The following is a 12750-nucleotide window of genomic DNA, read 5'->3' as shown; positions in this document are numbered from 1 at the left end:
AGGCTATTAGATCTCCTAAAATTATAACTAATAGATAAAGTTATTCCTTCTATCTATAAGGTAATCCCATTCTCTTAACTGCTGCTAGTAAGATGTGGTTTTATATTTCTCCACTATCTATTAGCGCTTTAAATTGTTAATCTTACTATTTTACTCTTAAATTTAGGTGTTGTCCTTGAATTCCTTTAAGGGTCTAAGGCTCTACCACTGGCTCCCTTTAGTCCCGTGGGTCTCTACTTTTCCTAACTATTAGCTGCTTAATCCTAGTGTACTTGGCTTGCTTTTTGGCTAATATCTAGTTTGCTTTTTGTCTTTAATATACCATAGACACGTGTTCTCTGGGTATTCCTACTACTATTATCCGTCTAAGCATTCTTCCGTAAGGAATCTTCCTAGTTAAAGTGTTAAGTCTCCTAATTTCTAAACTTCTGCTAAATACCAGCCGTGCATATACTTGGCGTTCCTATACTATCGCTTATCTAGCGCCTAATACATTTTTACAGGGTATTTCCGATTCTTTTCCTTTAGATTCTTATGCATTTTACATATATCATCCACGCATGTAATCTATAATAGCGTATAGTGTGCTAGGTGCTTTAGGTTAACTCTTAACTTATCCTTATCCTTAAGTTTAAACCTCTATCGTGCTAATCTAAACGTTGCGACTTTATTCGCGGGTACTAAGATACGCCTCTCGCTTCTCTAGTCCTCTAATTGTTCCTCTAGATCTTTTAATATTATAATTAAGGCTCCTTTAATGTGACTTATAGCCTTTTTTATAATTGGGTAGTCTTAGATAACTTTCTTATCTAACTATATATAGAAATCTTCCCACTTATTATTGTGCCTTTACCTATACTATCTTTAGTATAGCTGGTGGAGTTTATATAGCTTATCCGTAAGGAAGTATCTTCTTATTACTGTATTGTAACAGCCCTTTATATGTCGTTCTTTAAACCTAGTAAGAATTCCTAAGTCCTCTTTGTTTTCTAGTTCGGTAAGCCACTTAGCTCTTAATATGCCTGCCCTAGGCCTATTGGTGATTCTTTATACCGGCGCTCTGTCCCTTATATATCCCAATGTACTAGATCTCTTATCTAGTTTCTGTTCTTGCTATACAATAATTCTTTATCTAAATTCTTCTATGGTTTCTTTTGGTTTGCGTCTTGTAAATAGATCCTTAAAGTTTTCCTGCTTCTTAATCTTAGTATTAACATTTCGATCTTTAGGCTAAACACTACATTCTCCTAGTAAGTCCTCTAGGTTTATATATCTGTCTCCTAGTTTAACTACTATTTGTATTGCGGATTCTCTAATCCCTTACCTTCTACTTATAGGTATCCTTATTTATACTCCGAATTCTTGGTCCCTTAGATTCTCTAATCCCAGGCTTGCTTTTAACTTAAGCTTTACTCCTGCCTTAGTCTAACTAGGCTTACTTAGTGTTCTCATCTTGTTTTAAGAGTCTTATACCTATAGGAAACTCTATCCTAAGCTTATTCGTATATCTTTAAACTAAGCTATTGCTCTGCTCTATCAATTATCGTCTATTGTAGGTCCTTAAGCTTGCCTTATCTTGTCTTAAGAATCTTGGTCGTCTTATATCTCGTCTTAAGAATCTTAAGCTTTTAGCCTTTTGCCTTTATTGAGTGCCAAAGTAGCTTGCTATTCTACTTCTCTTGCGTCTTATAAAGCGATAGATATCGTATCTAGTGGGGTCTTAATCCCTACTAATATTCCCTATTCTGTAGTGGAATTATCCTTTGCCTCTTATATAACATCTCTAATAGCTACGTGTTCCTAGTAAACCGCCTATATTGCCTTATTATTATAAAATATTTCGCCTACGTCGAATTTATTATCTTTAATATCCGATCTATGAACTGGTTTATTAGTTCCTTTATATTCTGCTAAATATAGCTCTTATAGCTAATAGCTTGCGCTATACTTAGCGTCCTTATAAATTTGGTATGCGTTATTGTAATAAAACGTAAAGCTTCGGATTAAACATTCTCTTATTCTTCGCAGTATATTATTGTCCCTTTATCTGTATATATTGTCCACTAATCTCGTCCCTTTTACTGCGTGGTAACTCTAACCACTTCTATAGTCTTTAGCGTAATAACCTTATTTTCTATAATTTATATAAGCTCCTTCTTTAAACTATTTTTCTTGCTATAGAGTCCGCCTAAACGTCTTCTGCTATTAAGATCCCTAGTTTAGCCTCTGATCCTTAGTCCTATAATTAATTAATTCTTAACCTCTACGTTTCTATAGTTTCTTACTCTATCTCTTATAGGCTTCTCTAGTACCGCTTAGGTTTATTGGCTCTACGCCATACTATAGTTTCTAACTTAGCTTTGGTTGTTGCGTGCTCTACGCCTTATATAACTATAAAACTCTATCCTAGCCTCTCTTAGCCTGTTCCCTTTAGTAGATCTAATTATTAATCTTAATTACTTAATCTATTAGTTCCCTTAGGGTGTCCGCATCTTCTATTAGGATAATCGCGTCCTAGACTTTAGCCTTAAGTCCTTGTTTATACTATGCCATAAGTGCCTTATTATTCCACTCTACTTGCGTTACTAACGTCTGAAACTGCGTTATATACTTAATTACTGAGGTTTATTGCGTAATGTCTTGGAGTTTTCTTTTTACTGTAGTTACTGCCTCTAGGTCTTTAAATATTTATATAAGTTGCTCCGTAAACCCTTTTTAACTTATAAACATAAACTATACATCTTAGTTAGTGGTCATTATGCCGTTCGCTTACATCTCTATAAGGTAAGGCTTAAACTACTTAAGTGCCCTTTCTAATAGGAATAGTCCCGTATACGCTATTCGATCTATAGGTATTAGCAGCTTCGCTCCTTCTTATGTAACCTTAAAGTATATTTGCGTAAGAAATCCTTTAAGCTTTAACCTTTCTCCTAAGTACCTCTTAATTAATAGTAACTTAATATTTACTACGCCTATCCCATTGATCCTATTTTCTAACATCGCATTGTTTTCTATTAGCTAGTTAACTATCTCTTATAGTTATCCGACCGTTACAGGTTGCTGTGAGTTAGTGTCTGCTATATTGGTGTCGTTACCTAACCTTAAAGTAGTTGCCGCCGTTAATGGCGTTGTGGTGGCTGCTTTTGGTGGGATATTATTTAACTTTCTGTATTTAATACCGTAACTAGGTAGTAATTATGTAACGGAACCTTATAGTAAGAACTATAATAGGCTCGTTAATAGGCTAGGTGTGTAGGTAATGCAAATTAAAATTAACAACGTAATAACAACTAGTGGAGTGATTGCCTAATAGATTAACTCTAATTATATTCTGAGAATCACTACAAGGAAGGAACTATTTAGGTAGGGATTAAGGGTCCTTAAATACACAACCGTACTCCTATAAAATCTTTCTTATATATAATAAACGTGTGCTCTATCTACTCTATAATAGATTATGTAGATTATATAGATTATATAGATCACATTATATGACCTTAGTTACTATTCCTTATTACATGGTTCTATCGGCTCTATTTTGGACCGTGCTTATATTAACTAACTAGCTTCTTCCGACTCTTCTCTAAGTAGTCATAATATCGTACTTAAAGCGTCCGTAACAAGAATAACCCCTAAATAGTAGATATAATAAAAGTAATTTAAATAGGGAAACGGTAATATAAGGATATTATACTCGCTAAATGCGAAATTTGTAATAATTGGTTATACTATTAATAGAAGATAGTAAGCCCAAATTCTAAACCCTTATAATTTAAGATACTTAAATTCGTATATAATTCCCCTATAGTAGGGCATCCTGGCTATATAAAGACCTATAAGATTATCTAATAAGTATATTACTGGCCTATAATGTATAACTATATATAAAAATACGTTTAAGTATATAGAATATACGTATATGGGAAGACCTCTTATATAAAAAAAGTAAAGAGTACTTTAATTATTGCCAATTCTAATACCAAGAGAGCGAGATATTTTAATTAACTTTATAGTTAACCTACTTAACAGTAATAGGTTTATAAATATTATAGTAGTTATTAACTATCTTATAAAAATGCAATATATAATTCCTATAGACTTAATTAATATAATATTAGTAGCTAAATGTTTTATTAAATACGTCTTTAAGCTATATAGACTTCCTAATTTAATAATATCTAACTATAGAAGCTAGTTCGTTTTAGACTTCTAGTAAGCCCTATATAAATAATTAAGTATATAAATATAACTCTTAACTATATTTTATCTAGAAATAGACGGTTAAACCGAAATTGTAAACGCGATTATAAAATAATACCTATAAATATACTGCTCCTACCTATAAGATAACTAGGAAAAGTGGCTACCTTTAATTAAGTTTATTGCGAATAATATAAAAAATAAATTAATAGGCGTAATGCTATTCTATATAACCTACAAATAAGACCCTTAACTTAGATTTAAACTATAACCTAAAATTAATATAATAGGACCTATAATTAAGAGGATTTAACTAATTAACGCGTATAACTTTGCTAATTAAATAAAGCAGTTAACGGAACTATTATAAAGTAAATTAGTGTACGCTTAAATAGTATACGAATAGTATATAAATAAAGGATAAGCTCCCGCGTAGAACTTTAAGGAAGGTAATATAGTTTACTTAAATATATAAAACCTAAAGACTTAACGACCCTTAAAGGAACTTAATTAGAAGTTTACAGGCCTATACTAAATTAAGAAGAGGCTAACCCCGTATACTTATAAGCTTAAACTACTAACTAAAATAAAGATATATTTAACGTTTTATATAAGCTTATTGTAACCTTTAAAGGGTAAACCTATAACTCGCGAAGTACCGCCGCTACCTTTTATAATTATTAACAACGGTAATAGTTCTTACTTTATTAACTTAATTAACAATATATAATAAAAAACATAATCTAAGTAATTTAAACTCCTTATTAAGTGGGAAGGATATAAAATATAAACTTAGGAAACCTATAACTAGATTAAGACTAATACGCCTTCCCTAGTAAGAGAATTCTATAAAGACTATCCTTTACGGCCTGCTATAGCTAGATAGATATAATATAAAGGTAAATAACTACTATTTAACACGAATATACGAAATATAATAGCAGGAAGCTTAAAATTAAAAAGAACTTAAAATACGTTATAATATTTATAATACGGTTATATAATATATAAAATATTATGGAACTTTAACTAGCGGTTAAAGTTATTTAATTAGTTAGATTTTCCTTGCTAAGACCTACTATAAAGATATTAGTTCTGCTTATTACCTTAGCCGAGCTAATAGCGATTTTCTATCCTAGGGATGGAAAATCCTAATTAGTCTATTCACGATTAGAACCGGTAAAACGCTATACCGCTACTTAACGCGAATACACGAAAACGCAATAAGTTATAAAGTTTTAACTAAATTGAATTGTTTTAGACCTTTAGCTGAAGGTGGGGGGGGGTACTATAATAAAACTAGCCTAGTTATAGTAGGAATATCTTAGTAAAACACTTAATAGATAAATTCTAACACTTTAACTAAATTCTACTAAATTCTACTAGCTTAATTAACTTCCGCCAAGTTCTGCTAGATTAATTAAATTTTATTAAAGTCTATTAAAGACCGCGTGTATATATGCGCACGCATTGACCACTAAGCCCCTAACTATTTAATTATATAATTCTCCCGTTATTCCTTTCTCTTCTTTATATAACGTCTTGTTCTTAGCGAGAGCTATATACCCTTAGATTTAGATAGAATTTATATCGTTCCTTTAAATCTTTCCTAAAGTCTCTTCGCGCCCTTACAGAAACAATGGTAAGTAGCAGCTATAAATAATACCATTTACTAGTAATAAGGCTATAGTAATATATATAGCTAATAACGGTATCCTTTAGGCGGACCCGGCGCTGCTATTAATGTATTTTTGCTATAAAGGTATATCTATAAGGGAAGTCCTAATAAAGCGTAGTACGACTATCCGTATTTTTAGAGTTATACTAAAACTAAGTAGTTAAAGTTAAATGGGCTATTTTAAGGCGCTATTATAGGTCCTTTATAAACTTGTTTAGCTAAAAATAAACAGGCTATTAGCTAGAAAGGTATACGGCGAGCTATATTATAGGGGGGTATTCCTTATAAACTAGGAACTTAAATAGCCGCTAGACGGCCTCTATAGGGCCGATATATCTACTATAAAGGTACTTACTAATTTTGTTATTATCGTCTAAGAGCTATATAGTTGTTTAGTTGGTCCCCTTATAAATATACTTATAAATATACTTTACGGCCTATATAGAGGCGTAGACCTTAACGTTAATATAGGCTCTATACTTTACGCTAAGATAGGAATTATATAGTACGACCTAGCAGTTATTAAGGTTTATAATAGCACCGTTATCGCCCAGTATGCGGACAGGCTATAACCGTAAATTATTGCGGCGGCAACACTAAGGGTAACTATTATTATGCATAGCTATTATAGGGTAGTGTTACGGAAGAGGGCACGAGCTAGAATACAATATACTAAACGGGGTAGTAATTAAAGAAGGCTATATACGCGTAACTATACGTGGTTAATATAAAGATATTTAGATATAGAAATAGAACAGGCTAGGTTAACGTGGTAAAAGAAATAGGGGTAGTTATAGGACGTGCGTAGGTGTTACGGGACGAACGTGCGCGGGTGGCTCCCTTAACAGGTAGAATAGCTTTAGAAATCGCTTTAAGTAGGTTAGCAGACGGCCTAGAGTATCAGCGACTATATATAGGGCGTTTAGGTTATTAGTACCGCAGGGCCTATAGACTATTATAGGCCGTATAACGTTGGTAAGCCGTTTAGTAGGGTTATCCTAAGGCCGTATAAGCTCTGTAGATATGTAATAGTTAATAACTATAGGCTCTATTAACGCATTACAGTTTTACAGATATAAAAAAAAAGAAAGAAAGTAGCTAATAACAGTAGGGTCCTTAGAGGGAGGTAACTCCTACTAGGCTTTTAGTAGATAGATATTAGAGAGTAAAAAAATAGAAATAAGGTATAAATAGGACAGGGGTAGGCGTTAAGGTTTTGTAATTTTGTAATTTCTTTTAGTCTTCTCTACTATTTTTAAACTACCTATTAGTTGTTAGCAACCTAGTACTTTACTAGGAAGCGGTAAACCCCTACTTAGAGGTTTATAGACTATTAGGACATAGCTACTAGTATATATTAAGCTGTCTAAAGGGATTTATATATATAGAACTATAGCGCCATAGCCTAGAGGCTGCATGCGCAGTATTATACGTAGTTATAATATAACGGATATAAAATAAAATAAAATAAAATAAGGCAGAAATGCGGTGGGCACTATTTTTAATATTTAATAGTCTAAAAATCTGCTTTTTCTTAAGGTTATTTAGAAGGTAGATAACCTTTATATGGAAGATATGGGTAACTAAATTAGGGTGGTTAATAGTGGTTTAGTAAGGTAGAAGCTTGTGGGTAATTTTATCTCACTATAGATTAGCTATAAAAGTAATAAATAGGCTTAAACGGCTGTAACGGCTAACTATAGCTATTAAATCTTAGTAGTACTAGCTAATAAAGTGGGCGCTACTAAGGTAGTTCAAAGGAAGAATAATACGGCAGCTAATAAAATTAGGGTTAATATCTCCGTAAGAGATAGCATCTATAATACCGTTATATAAATCCGTATAAAGATTAGACTAGTAGAAACGGATTTAATTAAGCTTATTTCGGTTATATAGGGCCTAGGCGTTAATAATATACTACTAAAATAGGCGCTAAAAGGCGAATGGCACTAATTTAAAGCTATTATAGACGTAAAGGTAGAACTAAAAGTAAGCTCGCTAGGGAAAGTAGTTATACTAGCGGGTACTATTACGGCACTAATAAAACTTAGTAGAACTTAGTTGGCAGAACTTAATAGAACTTTACACTAGTAAGTTGCTACAGATTGCCGTATATTGCGGTCACGTAACGCAAAGATCTTATAAAATATTAAGTGGTATTACTCTTTTTCTCCTTTCCTTTTCCTAGCTTTAGATCCTTATTTATAAATAATCCAATTATATAGGCTTATATATCCCTTATACTATTAGGCCGTAAAGACGCACTTACTATAACTAGCTTAGCGCAGGCAAGGCGCAGGTAAGGCGCCTATAAAATATAGTCGCCCCATACTAGAGAATAGTAGAATTTAATTCTATAGTTCTACTTTATTAAGAACTAAATACCTATTACATCCCACTACTATTGTTACGTTACTATATACCTTTAGGGCCTTGGCGTCCTAATAATTCTAAATTCTTATCCCTCTTTAAGGGTAGCGGCCTGGCAACATAGTAGTCTACTAAGGCTGCAACTACGTAGCGACAGCCCTCTATTAAAAAGACGACCTATATTTATTAACTATATCGTAGCCTATTAACCTAATAGCAAGACATAGGCGTAATATTAGCGTAGTATATAGTGCCAAGTCTAGGGATTAGCCCTAGGACGAAGCGGGCGGACCTACGTCCTAGATAAAACTAGAAGCTATAAGTAAGGATATAATAGAGAAAGGAATATAACGGCTGGAGGATAAGAAGCTGTAACTCTTAGAGTAAGGAAAACTACAGTTACTTAGGGAGGAGGTGGAAATACTAAGATGGCGTTAACGCAGTAAGGTAACGTTAACCCCCGCTCCTAACCCAGATCTGCCACCTTAGAGCATCCTATTAAAGTACTTAAATAATAGTTTAATGCATCTAAACCTTAAGAGGAAGGCTAATAATATAATAGACGCTTTATTAAAACGGGCTATTAAAATAGAGAAGATTGCTCCGTATTATAGTAAGACTATATAAGAGCACTAAGACTTCCACGATAGCTTAAAGCTAGCGTTTTACTTGGAGGCCAACGCCTTCGCGAATAAAGGTACTAAAGTTGCGTTTACTATATAATATATAAAGGGGACTAATAGGACCCTTTAGCTATAATATAAAGATAATTATCTAAATATATAGTTTACCTAGAAAGAGCTAATAAAATTCCTACTTAATTAGATTAAAAGTCCTATTAATTAAGAACTCTTTATAGCTCTAACTTATATAAGGGTAATATAGCGAACCAATTGACCTATAAATGAGTTTACTGCTTATCTAACCTCCTTAGAGGCGGAAATTAACCCTTTTTATAATATAAAGCATCTACTAATATACCTATTTGCGAAGCTATGGCCAGAGCTAAGGCTTACTATTATTAACTATTAGGAATTTCTATAAACTTAAAATTAGCTAGTTTCCCTAGCTACCCTATTAAAGAAAAACTAGAAGAGCGTAAGCGCCCTATAGGCTAGAAGTAATAGGCGCGCCGCGAACTTAAATATAAAGACTACCCCGTTAAGTAACTTAGGGAAATTAAACTCTAAAAATATCGCTAGCAATACGATATTAGGGCAAAGTAATACTACTAGGGGTTTAACCTAACCTAAGGGGAACTGTAAAAATTGCGGTAAGCTAGAATATTAGCGGCGATAGTGCCCGGAGTAGTAATAGCAATAGTAGCCGCCACTAAGCAGCGTAAACGCCATCTCTATACTAAGAAAAGGTAGGCGCCCTTAGAGTCCCTTATACCTATAGGGCAAAAGCTACTACTAAATTATAAGGAAGCTATTACTGTCTTAGGTAAGGTCCTATCTAAGTAAACCTAGAAGGAGGCCTTAGTAATACTTAATCTTAGCGCTAAAGTAAATATAATTAACCAGCAATTTGCTATAAAGTATAATTTTAAAATTCTAAATATAGAATTACCTATTTACTCCTAGCTAAATAAAACTTAGGCATATTACTATAACGCCTATAAAGTACTATTAAGAATAAAGAACAGCTAGGGTAAAATTAGGGAAGTAACCCTTATCTGCTATAGAATGGCTAAAATAGACCTTTACCACACATACAACCTTACTAAAAGGTAGCGCCACACTCCAAAACTTACGTATACCCATCTTACCATTAAAAACAATCGATTTTCCAACTTTCAAAACCTGATTCCTACTGCCTAGCGAGCTAGAGGTGGATTTATTTATTATTTTACCCCCTTTTCCTAACAGAAAAATTTCTTTAAGGGTGGCCCTAGCTTATAAGCGAGGCACGGACAGAAATACTAAAACTACTACTACTACTAATACTAAAGCTATAAAATAGGAGCTAGTTTTTCTACTACCTTTTAGCCTAATCCCCCCAGAAATCTTCTAGTAGGATTAGTAAGGAGAAAGGGTATAAGGATAGTAAAAACTAGGGAACCCCACTATAAGATATAAAATGCTAAGGCCTAATAGGTCTAAGAAAATCCTCCTATAAAAATAAGTGATAAAGAGTCTACATCTACTTTTTCTCTCCCTTCTCCTTCTCCTAGCCTATTTAGAACAGGAGAAAAAAGAGGGCATCCTCAGTCTTCTCCTAAAAAAGATAATAAAACTAATAACTACTACGGATAGGATACCTAGTATACCTTTTCCTCCCCTCTCTCTAGAACAACACCTATAAAAGGCTTTAGAAAGCCTACTCCAGGCCTATAAAGGGCTAAAAGAAGAAGAAGAAAAAAAGATTAAGTTAAAAAGATAGGGAACTATATACGGAGTATCTTAGTAGGAGGAGATCCCTTTATAAAAGAAGAAATAGAAAAAGATGTCCTAAAAGGACTAATTAAAGAAGTAAGAGCTCTCTATAAGGAGGTAGCCTCTATTAAAACCTACGTAGAGAGGCTAAAGAAGGACCTCCTTACTTTGTCCTCTTTACCCTCATTACTACCGTCTCCTACCCCCTCTACTTTTACTAGAAGTAAGAAAAAGCTACTATAAAAAAGAAGGCTAGTCCTAATTACAGATAAAAAGGACTAACCCCTAAATACCTTTTCTATACGAAACAAAGTCAATTAACTATTTATATTAAAACTATAAGTAGAAAACCCAGTTTTAGCGTCTATAGCTAAAACTAAAGAAAAACGAAATATTCTCCTTATAACTACGGAAGGGTATAATGCAGATTTCGTAGTCAAATATAAGGAAATCTGGCATAACTACTTTATCTTTTAAAGAGAACAAAAACTAGAACTATAGGTTTAAGTTATAGCCCATAGGGTTCCTACCCTACTATTCCTAGGAGAAGGAGGCTCTAAGCTTCTAATAGAAGAGGTTAAGACCTTTAATCCTATAAGGATACAAGGACTACCTAAATGGATCTTATTTAGTGTAAAAAGACACAATNTACAGACCAGATTTNGCTCTATAGTTTTTACTATAGAGAACGAAGAAAAAAGACAAGAAATCCTTAAGCAAAAAGAGATATTAATTATAGGTACAGCTACTAAGGTAGTAAAGTACCCTAAAGTCTCTTCTACTACGCAGTGCACTAGCTGCCAAAAATTTGGCCATATAGGAGACAGATGCTCTACTAGAGCCTATAGATTTTATACGACTGCATATTTATCTAAAGACCACTCCTATTCTACCTATATAATAATAGGTAAGCCCTATAAGCATACTACCCCTCTTTATATTAACTGTAAAGAAAACTACTTTACTAATAGCAAAGACTGCAAGGTTCTTAAAGCAGCTAGGCTAGTAGATAATACTAGTTTAAAAGGTTTTGTAGAAGAATAAGACAAAACAAATAGGATTCTAGAAAGAGGTAACTCCTACTAGGCTCTTAAAAAAGATATTAAAGAATAAAAGGATAAAAATAAATTGCAAAAGGACAGGGATAGGTATTAGGATTTCTTATAGTTTTTCCTACCGTTTTCTCATTCCCTAGTAGTTATAGTAACTTAGTTTACTAAGGAACTATAAACTCCTAGTTTAGGGGTTTATAAAATACTAGGATATAGCTACTAGTACATATTAAGCTACCTAAAAAGGATTCATGTATATAAAACTATAGCGCCATAACCTAGAGGCTGCATGCGTAGTATTATATGTAGTATAATACAACTAGATATAAAATAAAATAAAAATAGAATGGCTAACGTATCCCCTACTATTACCCTATATATACTAGGGTTAAAAAAGGCCCGAGTACTTATTAACTATAAGGCGAAGGTATAGTAATAGAAGCTAGATAGCTCGTCTCTATTACTATAAACCCTTAAGAGTTTTATAAAGTCTCTTTAGATAAAATCTAGGGTCTTCGCCCTAGTAATTACTAGATTAATACCTAGTAAGTAAAATAACGGTAGCTTACTAGTTCTTCCCCTATAGTTAAAAGAAGTTAGTAATATCTTCTTATATAAGGAAGTAGGGAAGCTACCCTAATACTACTAGGGTAACTATACTATTAACCTAAAAGAGGGATAGGAGGTTCTATATGGACCGCTCTATAACCTCTTAGTTAAGAAGCTAAAGGTACTAAGGGAGTACTTAGATAATACTTTAGCTAAAGGCTAAATCTAACTAAGTACTAGTCCTATAGGGGTACCTATTCTATTTATACCTAAAAAGGATAGAAAGCTATAGCTTTATATAAACTATAGAGGTCTTAACAAGATAACAATTAAGAATTATCTTACACTACTATTAATTAGTAAAACCTTAGACCGCTTAGCAGGTTTTAAAATCTTTACTAAGTTAGACCTAATAAATACGTATTATTACCTTTATATCCGTGAGGGTAATAAGTAGAAAATAGCGTTCCGCACGCGTTATAGTTACTTTAAGTATATAGTTTTACCTTTTAGGCTAACTAAC

Source organism: Cenococcum geophilum (genome assembly GCF_001692895.1).
Source record: "Cenococcum geophilum 1.58 unplaced genomic scaffold K441scaffold_41, whole genome shotgun sequence".
NCBI classification, from domain to species: Eukaryota; Fungi; Ascomycota; class Dothideomycetes; order Gloniales; family Gloniaceae; genus Cenococcum; species Cenococcum geophilum.
This window is presented reverse-complemented; position numbering follows the sequence as displayed.